Raw genomic sequence first — 21067 nt, 5'->3', positions numbered from 1 at the left:
TTTTTCCTACCTCCTTTCGAAGAGTTGGGTTGCTTTTCTGGGTGCCTGATGTCCTCTGCCGGCATTCAGAAGTTGTTTTGTGGAATTTACTCGACGTTTAAATGCTCTTTTGATGAATTTGTGGGGGAGAAAGTGTTCTCCCCGTCCTACTCCTCCGCCATCTTGGCTCCTCCCCGCATTCATCTACTTTTATATCGCTTCTGGTGAGCTGTTATAATTTCAAATCATTGCACTCGGAAAATATTTAGATAAAACATAACATTACATTACCTTGCAGTTTAAAATAACAAAACTAGAAATTTAGGCCACAAAGTGTGAGCAATGTGCAGTGCAGCCCGTAGAAGAGGAAAAAAGGATGTCTGGTTGTTTTTGATATGAAAATAGAGGACTTTTTAATGTAGTGATGGACTAGATATTACTTATATGTGAAATATAAAATATAATACAAATAAACTTACTTACAAACCAGAAATAATCTCACAGACATAGAAAAGGAAGCTATGGTTGTGGTCCTTGTGATTAGAAAGTTGCTACTTTGCTGCCTTTTCTTGGGGTTGATGTGGTAGGACTTTGACCTCCTCCCATGCAGTCGTCCTGGCAGAAATCTGATGACCACTTTCTTGACTTTTTCTTGTACAGATCTGAGTCAACGGAACTGGAACAAGGACCCTCATAGCTTTTTGGTATGTAACTGAGAGCTCTTCAGAACTAATTCTTTCTCTTAGTGATATTTGTGACTTGAACAGCCTGTACTCCACTTTGTTATTCTAATTTGTGAACCAAATTGTAATAGCCTAGGTATATTTATTCCTATGGTAGGATTAATGCAGAGAGAAGCTAATAGAATTAATAAATAACCAGTTGTATTTGGTCCTCTGGATTTTCCGGAGGACCTGAAAATGGATTTTTGATAGTGAATACTTTTCAGTAAGAGAGCTGTTTAGCAAAGCAGTTTATTTATGGAATTATCTTGTTTGATCCCTTTAGTGGTCAGGAACGTACCATAACTATCGAATACCATAAAACTGTAATTATGTGAAGAATCTATTTTATAAGAAATAGATGCCCACATATAAATTACCACCATTTCCCATAGCCCTTTTCATCTTGCACAGCTGAAACTTTATGCCCCTTAAGCAATAACGCTTCCCTTTCCCTTCCCACCAGCCCCTCCCACCAGTATAACAATACTTCCTGGCTCATGGTTTTGATTACTCTAAGTATTTCATATAAGTGGAATCATACAGTGTTTGTCTTTTTGTAACTGGCTTATTTCTCGTAACATAACGTCCTCAGGGTTCATTTATGTTGTAGCATTTTGCAGAATTTCCTTCCTTTTTAAGACCAAATAATATTCCATTGTGTGTATTTTGCTTATCCATTCATCTGTTTATTGGTTGCATCCATGTTTTGAGCTATTGTGGATAATGCTATTATAAACATGGATGTACAAATATTTCTTTGAGATTCTGCTTTCAATTCTTGTGACTACATACCTGGAAGTCAAATTGATGAATCGTATGGTAATCCTATTTTTCATTTTTTAAGGCTCCACTGTATTGTTTTCCACAGCAACTGTATCATTTTACTTTCCCACCAGTAGTCTTCACAGAGTTTTTAAGTACAGAATGCTTTTCTAATTATTTTGACATATTCTTGCTGGGCAGTCAATATTGTGAAGTTTTGTGTGAATATATTTTGAACACAGATGTTTTTTTTTGTTCTTTTTTTTTTTTTGCTGTGCCTATGAATATTATGTTCTAAGACCTACGCAATGTTAATTTATGTTTCCAGGTGACTCAGAATGTCAATAGAGTTTTTCCAGAACAGAAATATGTAGGGCCAAGTCTCAGACTTCTAATGGAAAAACAACTTAGACTCCAAGGATTTCTTGACTTATTTTAAAATAGACTCTATGTTAAAATCTGTTCTGGCAGTGAAGGAGTAGTTACCACATATGTTTCTTTCTTCCCGAAGACTTGTAATTCTTTTGCACAAAATATACCATTTTGACCCTGGAGGAGGGCATGGAAATCCACTCCAGTATTCTGGCTTGAAGAATCCCATGGACAGAGGAACCTGGAGGATTACAGTCCATATGGTCACAAAGAGTTGGGCACAACCCAAGCAACATAGTGTGCATGCATGCATACCAGTGTGAACAGGGGTAAGGACTAAATTACAAAGAGAGTGGTTAGCTGAGAAATTACTTACATATCCTTTGAAACAGAATCTGCAACTTCTTCAAATTATTGGGACGGCAGGTTAACATTGGGGCTGTTATTTTAACTGGTTAATGATATTTGTGCTTTCTTAAATTTTGGTTCAAAATATGAACGTAGCTTTCTTAGGGACAGAATCTGATTCTAAAACTGATAGGTATTCACTGAATATTTTGAAATCTTTTGAGGTTACTTGCACAAATTAATGGACCATTTTCCCAGAAAATGTTCTGTATTTATTGTTTGTAGGGAGTGAGGAAAAGGGGGAGGAGAGAAATAAGCTTACTCAGGAAGCAAAACAGTTCTTATTTCAGACGTTTTTCTCTGAGTTTATGGTCCTCAGTAGAAATGTCAATGTCTTTGCTAATCAAACACCTTCTACTAATGTGTTCAAAAAAGGGATTGACTACCTTAGGTATGTCAGTTTACTTTACAAGAGAAAAATTTACACCTAACTTAAGTAAATTAGAAAAGTCTTTTGTTAATGATTATAAAGGCAAAATAACCCTTATCAGGCCACGCTAGGCTGTGCCATGGTAGCAGATTAACTCTGAAGGCTCAGTGGCTTTACACAAGAAACTTCAATTTCTTATTTACACTATATATTCAATACTAGTTGACACGAGAAGGGGAGGGCTCCTCTGCTCCACACAGTCCCTCAGGGATGCAGCTGATGAAGCTCCACCCCTTGTGGCATCACCATGGCAGCAGGTGGCTGCAGGGTTTGCCGTGACAGCAGAAGAGAGCACGTGGAGGACTCACACTCGTCTCTAGACAGGAGGTGTTCCACATCACCTCCACTGTTGGCCAGAACTAGGCATATGGCCACTCGTCACCACATGGGGCTAGAAGTCTTCTTGCAGGCCCAGAGGGGAGAGGAAAACCAGTTACAGTGAGCACCAGTCATTTCTTCTTTGATGAATTTTGCTGGAAATCCTTGTACTTGGCACATATATGAAACAACTTTCTAACTCTGTCACCTCTCTGCTAAGTCGCTTCAGTCATGTCCAACTCTGTGTGACCCCAGAGATGGCAGCCCACCAAGCTCCCCTGTCCCTGGGATTATCTAGGCAAGAACATTGGAGTGGGTTGCCATTGCCTTCTCCAATGCATGAAAGTGAAAAGTGACAGTGAGGTCGCTCAGTCGTGTCCGACACCTAGTGACCCCATGGACTGCAGTCTACCAGGCTCCTCCATCCATGGGATTTGCCAGGCAAGAGTACTGGAGTGGGTTGCCATTGCCTTCTCCGTGTCATCTCTCTAATTCTTTATATTTTAATATGCTTTCCTTTGGTGAGCAATTTTAATCTTTTAAAATTAATTTCATGTTTTTTTACTTGCTGACTTTAGGTTGGGGAAAATAAAGCAAGTATTACTGACAAGGAATTAGGGATGATATAGATATAATCGACAATGGGAAAAAATGGCCCTCGAGTGTTTAGATATCTATAGACTCTATTTGTATTATTAATAATATCTATTATTTCTTCTAAATAAAACCATCATTACTTGAAATTAAATGTAACTCTAAACACAGAGGTTTGATTGCAAAATCAATTCATGGGATATCAAGCAAGGAATATGAAACTAAGAACAGTTTTAATAGATTATCTTTCATAATTTTTCCCCATTATTCAGCTTTCCCTGAATCTTAATGTCATGGTTTTCTCCTTTTCACTTTATTAGAGTGTTTTACCAAGCAATACTTTTATATAGGGTCCGTGGGGAATAAACATGTCTGAGAAGGTATTTTGACCTCATGATTGATTGCGTGTTTGACTAGGTATTGAATTTTATGGAGAAAATTTATTTTCATTTAGAACTTTCAAGGCAAAGCTCCAATATCTTTGACATTCCATGTTGCATATGAGAAAACTGATGCCATTCTTATTTTGTTTCTGTGTAGATAATATCTTTTTATCTTGTCTATAAACTTTTAAGAATTTTCTGTATCTCTTAGGAATTCTGAAATTTCATAAGACATGTCCCAGGTGGTTCAATGGTAAAGAATCCGCCTGCCAGTGCAGGAGATGCAGGTCTGATCCCTGGGTTGGAATGATCCCCTGGTGAAGGAAATGCAACGCACTCCAGTATTCCTGCCTGGGAAAGCCCATGGACAGAGGAGCCTGATGGTCTAGAGTCCATAGGGTTGCAAAGAATCAGACACAGCTTAGCAACTAAACAACAAGATTCAAGTGCACATCTTTGGAAATATATCTGATTCAGCATTTTGTGGCAGTGGAAGATTTTTTTCCCTTCTTTGTGTTCTGCTTCCCACTGTTTTGGTTTCCCAGGTATGGTCACTGTTAACTCCAGGTTCGTGTTGTATTATGACTAAAATCCCAGGGAAAAAAGGACAAATCTTATCCTAATACTCCAGGAAGAATTTCCTGAGTAGCCTGAGTTGGTTCATGTACTCCTTTCTGAATTGGTCATTATGTCAAAGAAGTTAAGTATTTTGGTCCATCTACTTCTTACCACCTCTACTGCTTCTGCTTGGGCTCAAGACATTCTCACATCTTCTCGGGATGACCTCAGGGAACTTTTAACTAGTTCCTCAGTTTATATTCTCTCTCCCTTCAGTCTCTCTCAGTGTTAGAGCCAGAGCTGCTAATGTGTTTGTCAGATCAAAACCCTGCAAAACTTGCCTGTTTCATTTCAAGGAAAGCTAGAGTCTTCAACCATCACTCAAAAGACCACCAAGATCCATCACTCGAAAGACCACCAAGATCTAAAAGATGATACAAGAGAGATGAGGGATGCAGATCATGGAGGGCCACATGGACAGATTTGTACCCTGTCATAGAGTTGATGAGAGGCCTTGGAAGGGTTTCTAATTGATAAGTGACATGATCAGATCATAGAAAGGTTTATCTGTAGCAGGATTGAAGATGAAATGGAAGCATAGGAACCAAGATAGGGGGAATCAACTAAAGTGGTCCAGGCCAGGTGATGATGGGCTGAACTACACTTTGAAGTAATGAGAATGGAAAAGAGATAAATTTCTATCAGTGATGCTAACAAAGGAGAATCAGTTGGTCTTTGTCACTATATATGACCTTAGTTCAGACCCAGTTCTCACACCTACTAGATTTATGTAATTTATATAATACACATAATTCTCAATTCAAATTTCTTTTTGAATTTAAAATAAAAATGATAATTCCTAATGCAAAAAAAAAAAATGACCACCAAGACCTGCATGCTCTGACCTCCCATGACCCTTCTGACCTCATCTTCTGCACCCTCCTTCCATTGCTTACTCAGCCTACACTGCTGGACTCCTTGTTATGCCTCAACAGGCCAGACACACACCCAATCCCAATCTGGGGCCACTGCGTTGACCGTTCCCTAAACCTGGGCTGCTTCACCCTTGAGTAGCCATTGGCTGTTTCTTGATGTCTTTCAAGTCTTTACCCAAATGTCAACTATTTAGTGAGTCCATTTCTATCCATCTATTTAAAAATCACAACCCTCTATGATACTCTCTACTATTTTATTTTTCCCTGTTTATGTCCACCTGATATACCATTTGTTTTACTTACTTATCTTGTTGTTTGTCTGCTCCCATGTTTGTAGATCCCTTGAGGGCAGGAGGTTTTATCTGTTGTGTTCAATATTGTATCTTCAGTTTGTTAGACTGCCTGGCATATGATCAGCCAGTACCTATTTGCTGAATGAATGAATGGTTGGCCAACCTAAGCCATATACTTGCTCCTATGTGGGAATGTGGAGCCACATGATTAACAGAGCCACACCGAAGGGAAAGAGGCAATTCTTGAAGTAAAAGATGCTGGTTAGACAAAAATTAGTAAATAGTCAATAAAAGATCCTTCTAGTGAAGGATTTGAGAAATGAGGGCCTGTATTTAAAGGGCCTGAGATTAATAGGTGGAATAAAGCAGCAGATCTGAAACCAGATGGTAATTTTCCAATTTGCTTGATTTAGAATTTTACATGATATAATTAGTTTTTAAATGTTAAGCAATTTTGCCTGAAAAAAATTATAGGGAAAATAATTTTCTCTGATTTTATGAATAATTTATTTCATTTTCAATTATATTTTTACTCCCACTGATCAGTGTATGAAAAAATGTTAGACTTTGGCAAAGAATATTTTATTTCTTTCAGGAAAGCAGATTATAAGATGGATAATTGGGTAGTATCTCTATATTAGATTTTTTTCTTAACTATTTTTCTGCATTTGAATGACATTTTTTGATGTTAACAATTTCGGGCTGAATAATTGGTAGGTTAAGAGCTATAACTCAGAAGCTTTTATGTGCATCTCATTTTTCCCCCTTATCAGTCTTGTTGAATTTCTACTTTACTAATTTTTGTTTAAAGAATTAGCTTTGTGTTTTATTAATCTTCTCTATATTTTTCTATTTTATTGATTTCTGCCTTTACTTTTTCTATTTCCTCCTTGGGTTTGTTATTTTGCTATTTTTCTAGTTTTTTCCTTAAGCTCTTAATCTGTTTTTATTCCTCTTGTGTTTTGATAAATGAATTTAAAGTATAAATTTTCCTTTGAAAAATGCTTTAGCTGTGTTTCCTAAAACTTTTGATATATAGTGTTTTCAGTGGTGATAAATTCTAATTATTTCCCATTTTCTTTTTAATCTATTAAAATTTTCAAATATTTTTAAAGTTTAATTTTTATCTTTATATTGGTGTATAGTTAATTTACAGTGTTGTGTTAGTTTCAGGTATACAGCAAAGTGGCTTAGTAATATACATATACACATATCCATTCTTCTTCAGATTCTTTTCCTTTATCAGTTATTGTATCCTAGAATATTGAGTGGAGTTCCCTGTGCTATACACAAGTCCTTGTTGATTATCCAGTTTTTTTTTTTTTTTTTTAGTACTGCAAGATTTAGTTTCCAGACATACAGACTTTTTAAAGCTATGTTTTCATTATTAGTGGCGTTAGTCACTCAGTCATGTCTGACTGTTTGCGACCCCATGGACTATAGTCCGCCAGCCTCCTCAGTCCAGGGAATTCTCCAGGCAAGAATACTGGAGTGGGTTGCCGTTTCCTACTCCAAGAATCTTCTCAACCCAGAGATAGAACCCAGGTCTCCCACATTGCAGGCAGATTCTTTACCATCTGAGCCACCAGGGGCCAAAGTTTTCACTATTAATTTCTATAATTAATGCATTGCAGTCAGAGAACATAGTCTGTGTTAAATTGACTTTGTGAAATTTATCAAGACCTCTTTGTAATATAGTACTTTTATCAATTATTGACAAATACTGTGTATTCTGAACATGAGAGTTTATCCTTTGTTTCTCAAGTATAGAGTTTTGTGTATATAAATTTGCTAATTTGTATCATCTACATTTCTGTTTATTTATTGTCTGCTTGGCAATGGCACCCCACTCCAGTACTCTTGCCTGGAAAATCCCATGGATGGAGGATCCTGGTAGGCTGCAGTCCATGGGGTCGCTAAGAGTCGGACACGACTAAGTGACTTCACTTTCACTTTTCACTTTCATGCGTTGGAGAAGGAAATGGCAACCCACTCCAGTATTCTTGCCTGGAGAAACCCAGGGACGGGGGAGCCTAGTGGGCTGCCGTCTATGGGGTTGCACAGAGTCGGACACGACTGAAGTGACTTAGCATGAGCTATTGATATAGTTTAATGTCAATAAACTATGACATTTTATTTTTGTTATCTATAACATATATATATAATTGTTAAGTTATATATTTCTCTTTCCAGTTCTGAGCTGTAGTTTCTTAAGACAATATATTTATATGTTTATGCTGGTTATATTTTCCGATCTTAGTTTTTGTTATAAATGTATATATTTATCATGAATTTTATATTTTCAGATATTAAAATTGTCATCACAGCTTTCTTTTAGCTTATGTTTTCCTGGATATCTGTTTCTATCTTTTAATTTAACATTTCATATCTTTTTAGATAACATATTGCTAATTCTTACTTCTTAAATTTTATTTTGAAATAAAACTTATATTAAATATAATATTAATAGAGAAGAGTGCACAAAACTAATGTGAATAGCTTGATTTATCACACAGAAAAAATTCTTGTAACTATTACTTGAATCAAGAAAGGATATTCTTGGGACCCCAGGACACCTTTTGTGCCCCTTCAAATAAATAATCCCTGCTTTCCCTTAAAGGTAACCACTTTCCTACCATTTGTAATCCTTACTTTCTTGCATTTCTGTATAATTTTATGACCCAAGTGTACTTTGCTAAACACTGAGGTCTAGTTTTGCCAGTTTTATTATTTTGTATAAACAGAATCATGCCATTTATTTTCTTTGATATCTGATTTTTTTCTCTCATTATAAGACTGTGAGATGAGTCTCCTCCTTTTTATTGCTAAGTAGTATTCCAGATGTGACCAATCCACAATTTATTTATCCACTTTCCTGTTGATAGACATTTGGATTTTTAAAAACATTTTTGCTATTATCAATAAAGTTGCTAGAAACATTCTTACATACGTTTTCGACTTTTGTGTGCATGCATATCTGATGCATGTACACTTAAGAATAAAATTTATGGGTCATAGGCTATACTGGTTAGCTTAGCAGATTTTGCCAAACAGTTTTCCAAAATGGTTGTCTTAATTTACACTTCCGGCAGCAGTGGTTGATTGTTTTCATTGGCTCTACAGTGTACTTGCTATTGTCAGTCTTCTAAAATTTCATGATTTTGATGGATGTTTAATGATGTTTCTTTGCAGGTTTGCCTTTCATTTCACTGATTGTTATATGAGGCTTAGCACCTTCTCATACATATATTTACTAATTGATATCCTCCTTTGTGAAATGCCTAAGACTTTTTTTTTCATTTTTCTTTTGGGTTTTTCTGTGTTTCTGACTGATTTATAGGAGTTCTTTATGAAGTTTGGTATATAGCCTTGTATAGGTTATATATATTGCACATCTTTTCTCATTCATTTTCTTGCTTTTACAGTCCCTAATGTTGTCTTTTGGAAAATGAAAATTCTTAATTTTAGAGTTCCAACTTACCAAGTTTCTCCTTTATGATTAGACATGGAAATGACAGTATTTTCAATAAATTATGCTCAGTTAGTTATTAATTTGAAAAATAAAACTAACCAGAATCAAAATTCAATTGCAAGTAGATTATAGATCTAAAATGAAAGACAAAACAACAAAAAATTTAAAATAAAAGGTAAAATAATATCCCATGGCTGTAAGATAATAAAAATAACAGCAAAGAAAAAGCACTAACTGTAGTTATCTTTGCAATTAAGTCCTCTAATTAATGAATGTGACCTAGCCTTCCATTTCTTTAGATGTTCTTAAATTTCTTCCAATAGTGTTTTGTAGATTGCCTCATAGAAGGATCTCATGTCTTTAGTTAGATTCATTCCAACAGATTTGGGATTTAATGATGCTGCTATATGCATATCTTCTTACAAATTTTATTTTCATGCTATTTGTTGCTGGAATGTAGAAAGCTTTGGTTTTTACATACTGGGCTGGTATCTAGCAAGCCTTCTATATCCACTTTTAGTTTAAATAATTTGTGTTGATTCTTTTCCACGTGTAAAATCATTGTTGTTGTTCCACAACAACATGTAAAATCATATTTTCTGAAAATAGACGATCTTAATTTCTTATTTTTTAATTATTGTAATTCTTACTATTTTTAAATGAGCACTTCTGACACAATGTTGAGAATCGTTAGTATAGTCCTGCTGCTGCTGCTGCTAAGTCGCTTCAGTCGTGTCCAACTCTGTGTGACCCCAGAGACGGCAGCCCACTAGGCTCCGCCATCCCTGGGATTCTCCAGGCAAGAACACTGGAGTGGGTTGCCATTTCCTTCTCCAGTGCATGAAAGTGGAAAGTGAAAGTGAAGTCGCTCAGTCAGGTCCAACTCTTAGCAACCCCATGGACTGCAGCCCACCAGGCTCCTCTGTCCATGGGATTTTCCAGGCAAGAGTACTGGAGTGGGGTGCCATTGCCTTCTCCCAGTATAGTCCTAATATCCAAGAAAAGGTTCAAGATTTTGCCATCAAATACGCTGTGGAGGAAAGAGCTTATTGAAAATGATAGAGGACCTCATTGGTTTGCCCATGACAGAATTTGGGAAGGGCTCAGCTTGGCTTGGCTTGGCTTGGGAAGCCTGGCGTGCTGCAGTCTATGGGGTCGCAAAGAGTCAGACACGACTGAATGACTGAACTGAACTGAACTTGCTTGGCTTGGCTGTTCATCTGTTTCATGTGGTTTCAGCTGGGGTGGTTGGGACAGGAAGACCCACTTCCAAGACCACTTTTTCAACCACACATCTGTGTTCTTGGCTTTTCCTGGCACTTTGTTCTCCTGGGACTCCACATGACTTGGCTTTTCCTGGTACGGCAGTCTCAGAGTGAGTGGACTTTGTAAATGTTGTCTGGTTTCCTCAAGAACAAGTATTCCTTTTTCAGAGCTAAAATTCTACAAGTTGGAGTCCATGCATTCATACACATTCAAATTTAACTTATCTATTTAATTAATAAAACGTTTCTAAACATTGGACATAACCAAATTTCAGTAAAATGGTGTCAGGAATAGGTAAATAATTCCTTGCTTTCTTGTGATGACAAGACTTTTACTTTTGAGGTTAAAATTATCTAGGGCAGTGGGAGGGTGGCAGGTGCATATATAAGTTGAATGTGAGAAGATGGGTATAAAACTGTGTGTAGGTGAGGTGTGGGTGAGAAGGGAGTATGAAATGAAGAGAGCAGGCAGGCCACAGGAAGCCCGGCAGACCACAGGAAACAGGCTGGAAAAAAAAAAAAAAAAAGCTTAATTAAAAGCGAGAATAAAACAACCCAAAGACAATGGAAAATCTCACACATAAGGTCTCTGAAGAGGTGGAAACCAAAAATAAGCACACATATGTTCAGAGAAACACAAGTGGCTGGTCAATTACATTCTACTCTCATTTTTGTATTATTTCTCAGGACTTTATGTCAATGATAGTCTAATTAAAAAAAGAGCAAAAATTTCCTGTAGAAATGAACATAAAATAATATTTTGTAAAACTTATATATCCAGCTTTATGATTCCAGTAGTTTTAAAAACTGCTCAATTGACGTCTAAAGCGTGTTAAATTAGAGAGAATGGTCTTTGAGTCCGTCTCTGGTCTCAATAGTGTACATATATATTTGTCCACTAGGTGTCTCTTTGCATATATATTATGATTCCAGAGACAGCTAATCTAGTTCTGAAGGCAACAGTACATGGACTGTGTCAACAAATGTCTCAACTTGGGGGTATTTAAGAATGGCTTTTGACTCAACAGGTAAAGAATCTGCCTGCAATGCAGGAGACACAGGAGATTCGGGTTCAATCCTGGTCAGGAAAATCCTTTGGAGGAGGAAATGGCCACCCACTCCAGTAGGCTTGCCTCAGAAATCCCATGGACAGAGGAGCATGTCAGGCAACAGTCCATAGGGTCACAAAGAGACATGACTGAGCGACTGAGCACACGCACACACACACACACACACACACACACGAGAATGGGTTTAATAATTTAACAGCTCTTCTTAGATAATAAATAGATATACATCTCTTTAAAAATTTTGGAGACATTAACCAAGAATTTGTCAGCAGACACAAAAATCAGATACTTGCATCAAGGTTGTTGAGAGATTGATACAGATATGTAGGACGGCAACCAGGAAGTGAGCCCTACGTTATTTATGAATGAAGTCTTGGCAAGGATGCTTAATTCGAAAACAAACTTCGTTTGAGTCTCTGATGTCTCTTTCTAGGTACTATATTCCTTGCTGATCAGATCCTTCAAAATCACCCTGTGGCAGCGGATTTGTAGCCCTTTGAGTGCATGCTTAGTCGCTCAGTTGTATCTGACTCTTCGCAACCCCATGGACTGTAGCCCGCCAGGCTCCTCTGTCCATGGGATTCTCCAGGCAAGAATACTGGAGTGGGTTGCCATTTCCTCCTTCAGAGGATCTTCATGACCCCAGGACTGAACTCATATCTCTTAAGTCTCCTGCATTGGCAGGCAGATTCTTTACCACTGAGCCACCTGAGAAGGTCAGCCCTTTGAGTAAAAGATGTCAATTGTGGTGAGTCACATAAAGCTTCTCTGAATTGTTCAAATTTGGTACATTGTTTAAATTTACTCTAACTTGTCCTTAAGTAGAGGGAGGGTCAGAATAAGTCAACAGATATTTATTAGGTGCCTACTGTATGCCTGGCCTGGAGTGTCTACAAGAATTATGGCACTCAATTTATTCTTTAAGAATGTGATGAGATTTACTGTTTGCAGAAAAATTAAGCATGCTGTTAAGGAGAAGTTGAAAAGGCAAAGTTTATTATAAGAGGCAGCACTGCTAATATCCAAAGGACCCCAAGATGGGAGTCTGAAGACTTGAATTCAAATTTTGCCTTTATGACTTGCTAGCCATGTGAAGTAGCTAGTCTACGTGCTCTGAATATCAGTTTCTTTATTTGTGAAAGTGTATGTATTGTTACTTTACTGAGTTGAAGTGAAGACTGCAAAGAATTTTTGAGAATCCTGCCGAGTGTCACTGTATCTAAGAGAAGTCGCCTTTTTTTTTTTTTTGGATAAAGGCTGTACCTGTGCTCAGATGCTTAGTTGTGTTTGACTCTTTGCGACCCCATGAACCCACCAGGATCCTCTGTGCATGGGATTTCCCAGGCAAGAATACTGGAGTAAGGTGCCATTTCCTCATCCAGGGCATCTTTCTGACCCAGGGATCGAACCTGCGTCTCTTACCACCTCCTCCTGCATTGGCAGGTGGGTTCTTTACCACTAGTGCCACCCTGGGAGCCCCTTGGTTAAGGCAGCCTTTCCTGTGCTGATGCACAGCAGGTTAGCTCCTTATGGTCACGACCTCTGCTTTTAGATTGGGCCTCATGCATTATTTTGCAAAAGCAGCAAGTCCCATCGAAACAATGTTTCCCTAGAAAGAATCAGCCAAACAAAAGAAGAATTTTTGTCCAACTCCAGAGCAATGGGTACAAGCAGCAGGCAGCTTTTGTAATAGTTTTTCTAGCTTCTTTCTAGCCTGCAATGGTTCCATAGAAGAGGGCACTGCTGCATGGAGTTATACTTACTCACTTTTGTGGAAAGAGGGTTCAATGGAAGGTTGTTGGGTAAAGCTTAATTAAGGTGACAGGTTGCCTCAGAGCAGTGTAAACACAGTCTGGATATCACAGTCAGAAACATGTGCTCTCTTCCAGAGAGAGAAAATATGCCTGCAAGTCACATGGAGAAATTTAGGGCTGCAGATTGTAGAAAGGGAAGGGTGATCATTTGCCATTCTTGTCTGGCCCATCTTAGCACACAGCATCTACTCTGGCCCATACAGGCTGGAGTGAAGTGAATGTAAGGATCAGGTGTTGCCTAGGAGCTGCCACTATGGACAAACAGGGGTGTATGTACTTCGGGACACCCCGTAGCGGACCTAATAACTGATCCTTTGTGAGAAGGGCTACCAGTGGTTCCTGTGGCCTTGTCATATGCCTGGAAGCCCTGTTCATACTTGATGGAGCATACTGGGGCTAGACAGACTGGGGCTAGAGGAGGTTCCTTGGGTTTCCATCACAAATCTTATAAATCCAGCCTCAGCACACAGCTAGTTTGAATGGTAGAATTACTGACTCCTAGAAGTTCCTTCCATCTGTCACTGGTGTAGGAGAGGAGGCAGGTACTTTGCAGGCTTTATCTGCATTGATGCACGAAGTTGCTACTATGGTGTGCATTTTTGTGCGTGTGTATGTTGAGGGGGTGGGTGAAAGTATATTTTGCAGGCCCCCTGCCTTTATACATAATTTGAAGAGCCAAAAATCAGTGTGCTAGCTCAGTTCTGGAGGGCTGGTGGGGTTAATCTGGGCTGGCATCATGGAATTTAAGACAGTCATAGGAACAGAATTGATCCCATAGGTATGAGTCCCACTGGTCTCTGGGCATCTGGTTGACCCCACTAGCTGTTAAAGGGAAAGTGCCTTCTTGGGAGCAATGAGCACAGGGCACACGTGGGTAGCACTGGCTACACCGGGAGGGGGATTGGCAGGGCTCCAGTCGCTTGCCAGAGCCCTAAGGCATGCTGGGTTGCAGATCATAATCTGTGAATCTTTCGGGTTCTGGAAGCTGCAAAGGGACCTATATGTCTGAGGTCAAAGATGTAAGGGAGCTTCGTGCCTCGCTAAGCTGGGGCGGCCACCAGCCTTCTGGGTTGGTTCAGGTTCCTCCAAGAGGTAGAAGAGGGATTGTTGGTCATCGCTTACATTGCTTGTTACTATGGTAAAAATGATTGTTTAGGGATAGAGATTGACATTATTGGCTGAAAGAAGGGCTTTTCCATCTTAGATTTGTGGACTTTTATGTCTAAATTGTGATTGTCAGGGCTGAAAGCTTATGTGGGAAGGTAGGAGGGAGAAGAAAAGATGAAGGCTGCCAATTTCCCCAGACGATGGATCACAGCATTTCGGTGGTGTTGAAAATAAAGTAATTTTAATTATAGTTTCTGTTTAAAAAAAGCTGCGACTCTTAAAACCATCTGTCGGATTATCTTCAAAGTGGAGAGACCGCAGAAAAGAAATGTAGTGAAATGCGTGGAAGAGTTAAAGACAAAAAAGAGAAAATAAATGAAAGAAGAATAAGACTTTTAAAACTTGTAGGAGAGATGGATTGGGACAGAATGACAATAAAGCTAAAAGGAAAAAGTTTTCAATAATTTGAATAAATTTTTCCCCTTCATAAATTTCCTGGACAAAGTGATAACCACAGACAAGCCCACCCAATACATGCATGCTCCCAGGGGGTGGGGATGAAGGGGGGGCATCTTGAATTTTGCTCCCTTCTCTTCTACTCTGCCTTAATAAGAGATGTCGTGCTAAGGAGCAAAGCTAATGGATTGTTTCATGTTCTTCACTTTTTTATCTGAGCAAAGACGCATTTTCTCTGCTGCTCCCATGGTGTTGCTATGATGGACAGTCACTTAACAGAAGACGCTTACAGGCTGGTGTCATTGCTAGTTAAGCGTGTACTTTGTTGTCACACATTTTCCATGCTTTTTTGATGATTGAGAGTTCTGCCTTTAGGTGACCAGCATTTTCTGCTTCTGAAGAGCTCTAGTTTTTGGATTAAGAATAATGCACATTGTTTGCCTATGCTCTTGGATTGTCTATAAATCCATTTACTGTTCTGAGAGTGTCTTGTTGAGTGCTAACACTGTAATTTTAAAGGATAAGCCTGTTGTGAATGAATCTGTTGGCTTTTAAACTTTTTGTTCATTATGTTGTTTTCACTTAAGGCTCCATGAAAAAGAGAATAAGCCTAGCCCATAGTTTTTTTCAAACGGAAAACTATCTTGAGATCATAATAAATTGTCTTCTTTAAAATAAAGAAGGCAATTTTTTATTTATATAGATATAAATATATAGATATAAATAAAGACAATTCTTTATTCTTCTTTAAAAGGGTAGGCATGGTACTTGTTTCACTACATCATCCCCAAAGATAATTTTAAGACATAATTAAGACAGTTACTTTTGGATCAATGGAAACTATAACTGCCTTTAGTGAATTTTTTTAACTTAAAAAATGCTAATTATCAACTGTCTGCTTTATCAATAGTGCATTTGTTGTGTATTGATATTCTTAATTTATTTTCTGGTTTTAAAATGATATGGGACCAGAATACATATAGTTTACCAAAAAGTTTCTAAAATAAACTGCTAGAATGAAGTTTTATTTTGTTAGGATAAAACAAAAAGGAACAATTCTTCACCAGCGTCTTAGCTAGCTTGGACTGCTGTAACAAAATATTGTAAACAAGGGGGCTTATCAACAACAGAAAATTCATTTCTCACAGTTCTGGGGGCTGGAAGTCCAAGAATATGGTGTCAGCTTGGTTAGGTTCAGGTACAAGCTCTCTTCTGGGTTGCAGACTGCTGATTCTTCTTATAGCTATACATGGGAAAAAGTGAGTTTGGTCCCTTCTTATAAGGGCACTAATTTCATTTATGAGGGCTCCCCCCATACTGCATCATGAACTAATTACATCCCAAAGTCCCCACCTCCAAATACTATCACACTTGGAATTAGATATCAACATATGAATTTTTCAGGGACACAAACATTCAGTCCAGAAAACCAGTAATAAATTCAGGAACAGTTTCGTCTCTGGAATTGTAATGAAATATATTTCCACTTTTCAATTACAGGACTTATCAGAAATATAAATATTTTATTTGATTTCATTTCAGAAATACAAATATTTTATTTGATTTCATCTCACTGACTTAAAAAATAGTAATGACCTTAGTGTTTTTGCTAAGTCTCATGTGGTATTGGGAGAAGGCAATGGCACTTCACTCCAGAACTCTTGCCTGGGAAATCTCATGGACGGAGGAGCCTGGTAAGCTGCAGTCCATGGGGTTGCTGAGTCGGACACGACTGAGAGACTTCACTTTCACTTTTCACTTTCATGCACTGTGTTCTCCAGTGTTCTTGCCTGCAGAATCCCAGGGATGGGGGAGCCTGGTGGGCTGCCATCTATGGGGTCGCACAGAGTTGGACACAATTTGAAGTGACTTAGCAGCAGGAGCAGCAGCATGTGGTATTGTGTTAAGGAATTGTTCTCTAAAGAAGGTAATTGTCTCAGATAACTGAGAAAACTATTTCCTTAAACTCTGAAATAAGGTACCAAAAATGTCTCTAGGAGAGTAGGTTAGGGAGTTTATTCAACCTTGAAGTGGGAAAGCTATTTTATTTGATGAAACCTGTTATCTAACTTGTTCAAACCCTTTAGTTGGGTGCTAACTCCATTAGGAAGAATAGTTTTCTATAATAAAGCTATTTCTGGGTAATTGCACCCATTCTAGGTAATTGCTACCTCTTGTTGAGCATCCACGTGTCTCCCATATGATATTTCACTTAATTGTAACAAAATCCTATCAGCTGGTTATTGTCATTTCTGTTTAATGGATGAAGCTCTTACTATTTAGAGAAATTAGGTGGGTTTTTTTTTTAAGTTTCCACATTTAAGTGGTGGAGTGAGATCTGTTTGGCCCTAAACCATGTGTGTGCACTGATTTTAAAACATTTTTTTTGGTTGTATATCTATAAAATAATATGGAAATCCTACGTACTTCCTCACATTTTAAGTTGTCACCCAGAGTTTTTATCATACGTTTGCTGCTGCTGCTGCTGCTAAGTCGCTTCAGTCATGTCCAACTCTGCTCGACCCCATAGATGGCAGCCCATCAGGCTCCCCTGTCCCTGGGATTCTCCAGGCAAGAACACTGGAGTGGGTTGCCATTTCCTTCTCCAATGCATGAAACTGAAAAGTGTAAGTGAAGTCGCTCAGTCGTGTCCGACTCTTAGCGACCCCACGACGGCAGCCCACCGGGCTCCTCCGTCCATGGAATTTTCCAGGCAAGAGTACTGGAGTGGGGTGCCGTTGCCTTCTCCGTTTAGATAGTTGCAAAAGATGTAATTTGTGGCATATTATGAATCTTGATAGTGAAAAAAGGTTATACGTGAGTGCTAAGTCAAGTCAATCATGTCTGACTCTTTGCGACCCTATGCACTATAGCCGGTCAGACTCCTCTGTCCATGGGATTTTCCAAGCAGGCATATGGGAGTGGGTTGCTATGCACCCCTCCAGGAGATCTTCCTGACCCGGAATCAAACCCACATCTCCTATGGCTCCTGCCACTGGGAAAGCCTGAAAAATGTTATATTCTCTTTATAACTTATTAAATATAAACAGAAATTTGATATGGTTAATTATTTTTTTAAAGTAATCTTTGGAATTTTAGATTTTACATAGCACTTTCCCCCCCCTAGAACTCATATTTTTATTCCAACATTCCATGGATTTTTGTACAATTATAAAACATTTTTATGCTTAAAACTTATTAATAATCCTGTAATACATTTCAACAATATATTGCATATATTTAAAATGAAATTTATTTAAAAAATTTTGAAGTGGCATAATCCTTTAAACCATAAATGATTTCATTTGGAGTGAGTCATTATAATTATTATTGGTTTGTAATTTAACAAAAAATATGAATATGTTACACATCTTGACAGATGATGATTAATACAAGAGGTAAATGTTTTTATTGAAAATGCAGTGTTTAATGACACAGATGAGATTTTCTTCCTAATTATGTTGTTCAGTCTTTCAGTCGTGTCCAACTCTTTGCAACTCCATGGACTGCAGCACGCCAGGCTTCCCCATCCATCACCATCTCCCGCAATTTGCTTAAACTCATGTCCATTGAGTCAGTGATGCCATCCAACCATCTCGTCCTCTGTCATCCCCTTCTCCTCCTACCTTCAATCTTTCCCAGAATCAGCGTCTTTTCTAATGAGTCGGCTCTTTGCAACAGGTGGCCAAAGTGTTGGGTATGTAACAATACCCATGAGTATTATTTATTTCCAGTATTAGAGTTCAGAACCAGTTTTAATCCTATTACTGTTTTTTTATGTATGTGAGCACTTAAAACTATTTTTCATATAAATAAATAGGTGGGAATGGAGCACTTTTTGAACTTCTTCCAAGAATATGCCAAATATCACAACTACTTTAATGATTAATAGACTTAAAATAGATTTTTCTTCAATTTTGTTGAAAGCAAAGAATTGGAAACTTGATTTATAAATGTTATTTGTTACTCTCGTTAGGCTCTTATATGTTTTTAATTCCTGGGAATTATACAAAAATTCTTTATCAAAACATCAGAGAATTTAACACTTCTTCCTTTAACTCTTTCACTCACAGGCAGCTTCCTTAAACTAATATTCTCAGAAAGGTTGGGACTATGGAAAAATTATTACTTCCAAAGCACTTTTGCCAGCATTATTATTATTTTCCACAAGCTAATTTTATTGTGTGCTTTATAAGTATTTTTATCAAATCTTGGCGCTACCTATTTTTTAGAGACACCATGTACCCTATAACATCTTTAGCTGAGCTGGTTCCTTTTGTCCAGACCATAAGCAAGTGTATTTCCATGAGTCTTCATAAATATCATCCCACTTCCTAATTCTTCTAAAGTATGGCTGTGTGCTTTGTATGGAAGAGGAGAACCTAGATAAAGCTTAGGTTGTTCTGACGATTCTTCTGCCGCACTCTGAATCATTCTGGTGACATTTTAGATTTCACATATATTGACCACCTCAGGAATATAGTACCAAGGCTCCAAAACCACTACATGAACTACTCAAGTGAACACTCACGTAGCCTCCATAAAGGCACGTCTCCTCACCTATGCCTTCTTACACCAGTGTTTGCATATTATTTCTGCCCATTTGCTCTCTGACTTGGGGAGGTTTGACATCACACAATCTCATTTCCACCTTCTGCAGATTGGGAAGGGGATTTCTCATGGGCTATTCATGACAGTACTATTCCACTAAATGAAAAAACAATTGAAATTCATAGGTTTTCTTTATGGAAACTCATCTGTAGTTCAGAGCTTTTATTTTCTGTATTTTAAGTTCATTTACTCAACAAATGTCTATTTACTCAACCAGTATACAAAGACGAGATAAAGAGCAATAAACAGATAGACAAGGTAAGAAAGAATGCCTGCTGCCCTCAGGTAAGTTACTATAGTGGGAGTCAGATGTTAGCAAAGTAATTGCAAAATTAAGAATCCTATACAATTATGAGACCTAAGGGGCTATGAGAACATACAAAAAGATACTGATCTCTAATAAATATAGTGGAAAGCTTTCTTGACTAAATGAGAATTGACCTGACTGTTGAAGAGCATGCACTAAGGTTCTGAAATGGGTAGAAACATGTTTAAGGAATTGATTCTTAACCACTGGACTACCAGGAAAGTCCCACTATACATATTTTGCTATAGATTTCTTCAGACTTTTCCCTCCAAGGCACTGATGTGTGACTTGTATCACATAAACTTATATTTTTATAATAAAAAGTGAATGAAGTTCCACTGCATATATTTTCCCTACTGTTTCATTAAGAATATATTGTAAAACTCTTCTCATGTTTGGTATGGTGCTCAGTTGCTTCAGTCGTGTCTGACTCTTGCAACCCCATGGACTGTAGCCCACCAGGCTCCTCTGTCCATGGGATTCTTTAGGCACTAATACTGGAGTGGGTTGCCATGCCCTCCTCCAGAGGATCTTCTCACACCAGGGATTGAACCTGAGTCTCCTGTGTCTCCTGCAGTGGCAGGTGGGTTCTTTACCACTCATGCCACCTAGGAAGCCCATAGTTGATGGCAGATAGTAAAGATTCAGCAAATGTCAGCAGTCATTGTGAATGTCACCATTGTCATCAACATCACCTTGACAAATTGTCCTCCAGCAAGGCTATAATAATTGGGTATCCCAACAACAAATTTTTCTTTTCGACACCCTCCACCAAACTTGGCTTCTAACAATTTTTTTGTGTATGCCAGTTGTGAAGATTAAAAATGGAGCCAGGCTGTTGTTTTACTTTGAGCTTATTTCGTTACTAATGAGACTGAATATTGTGGTTGTTTAGTCGCTAAGTCGTGTCTGACTCTTTGCGACCCCATGGACTGCAGCACACCAGGCTCCTCTGTCCCCCACTATCTCCTGGAATTTGTTGAAATTCATGTCCAGTGAGTCAGTGATGCTATCTAACCATCTCATCCTCTGCTGCTTCCTTCTCCTTCTCAATCTTTCCCAGCCTCAAAGTCTTTTCCAACAAGTTGGCTCTTTGCATTAGGTAGCCAATGTTAGTCATTTGTATTTTTATGTTTTGAATTTTCCTTCACTTGTTATCTTATTAGTTTGATAATTATTTTGTTTTATAAAATTTTTAATATTTTTAT

At 38.1% G+C, this 21067-nt stretch overlaps 1 protein-coding gene across 2 annotated transcripts in view; it reads left to right on the top strand.

Annotated features, from left to right (window-relative positions):
• Window positions 1-21067, top strand: part of IPCEF1 (interaction protein for cytohesin exchange factors 1) — a 170697-nt gene that overhangs the window by 55116 nt on the left and 94514 nt on the right. For both annotated transcript variants that reach the window (XM_010840846.1, XM_010840845.1), the window contains one exon: window positions 640-683. The gene's annotated coding sequence lies outside the window, so the exon portion shown is untranslated. The remainder of the gene's footprint in view (window positions 1-639; window positions 684-21067) is intronic.

The sequence above is a fragment of the Bison bison genome, unplaced genomic scaffold (genome assembly GCF_000754665.1).
Source record: "Bison bison bison isolate TAMUID 2011002044 unplaced genomic scaffold, Bison_UMD1.0 scf7180017864148, whole genome shotgun sequence".
NCBI lineage: Eukaryota > Metazoa > Chordata > Mammalia > Artiodactyla > Bovidae > Bison > Bison bison.
This window is presented reverse-complemented; position numbering and strand designations above follow the sequence as displayed.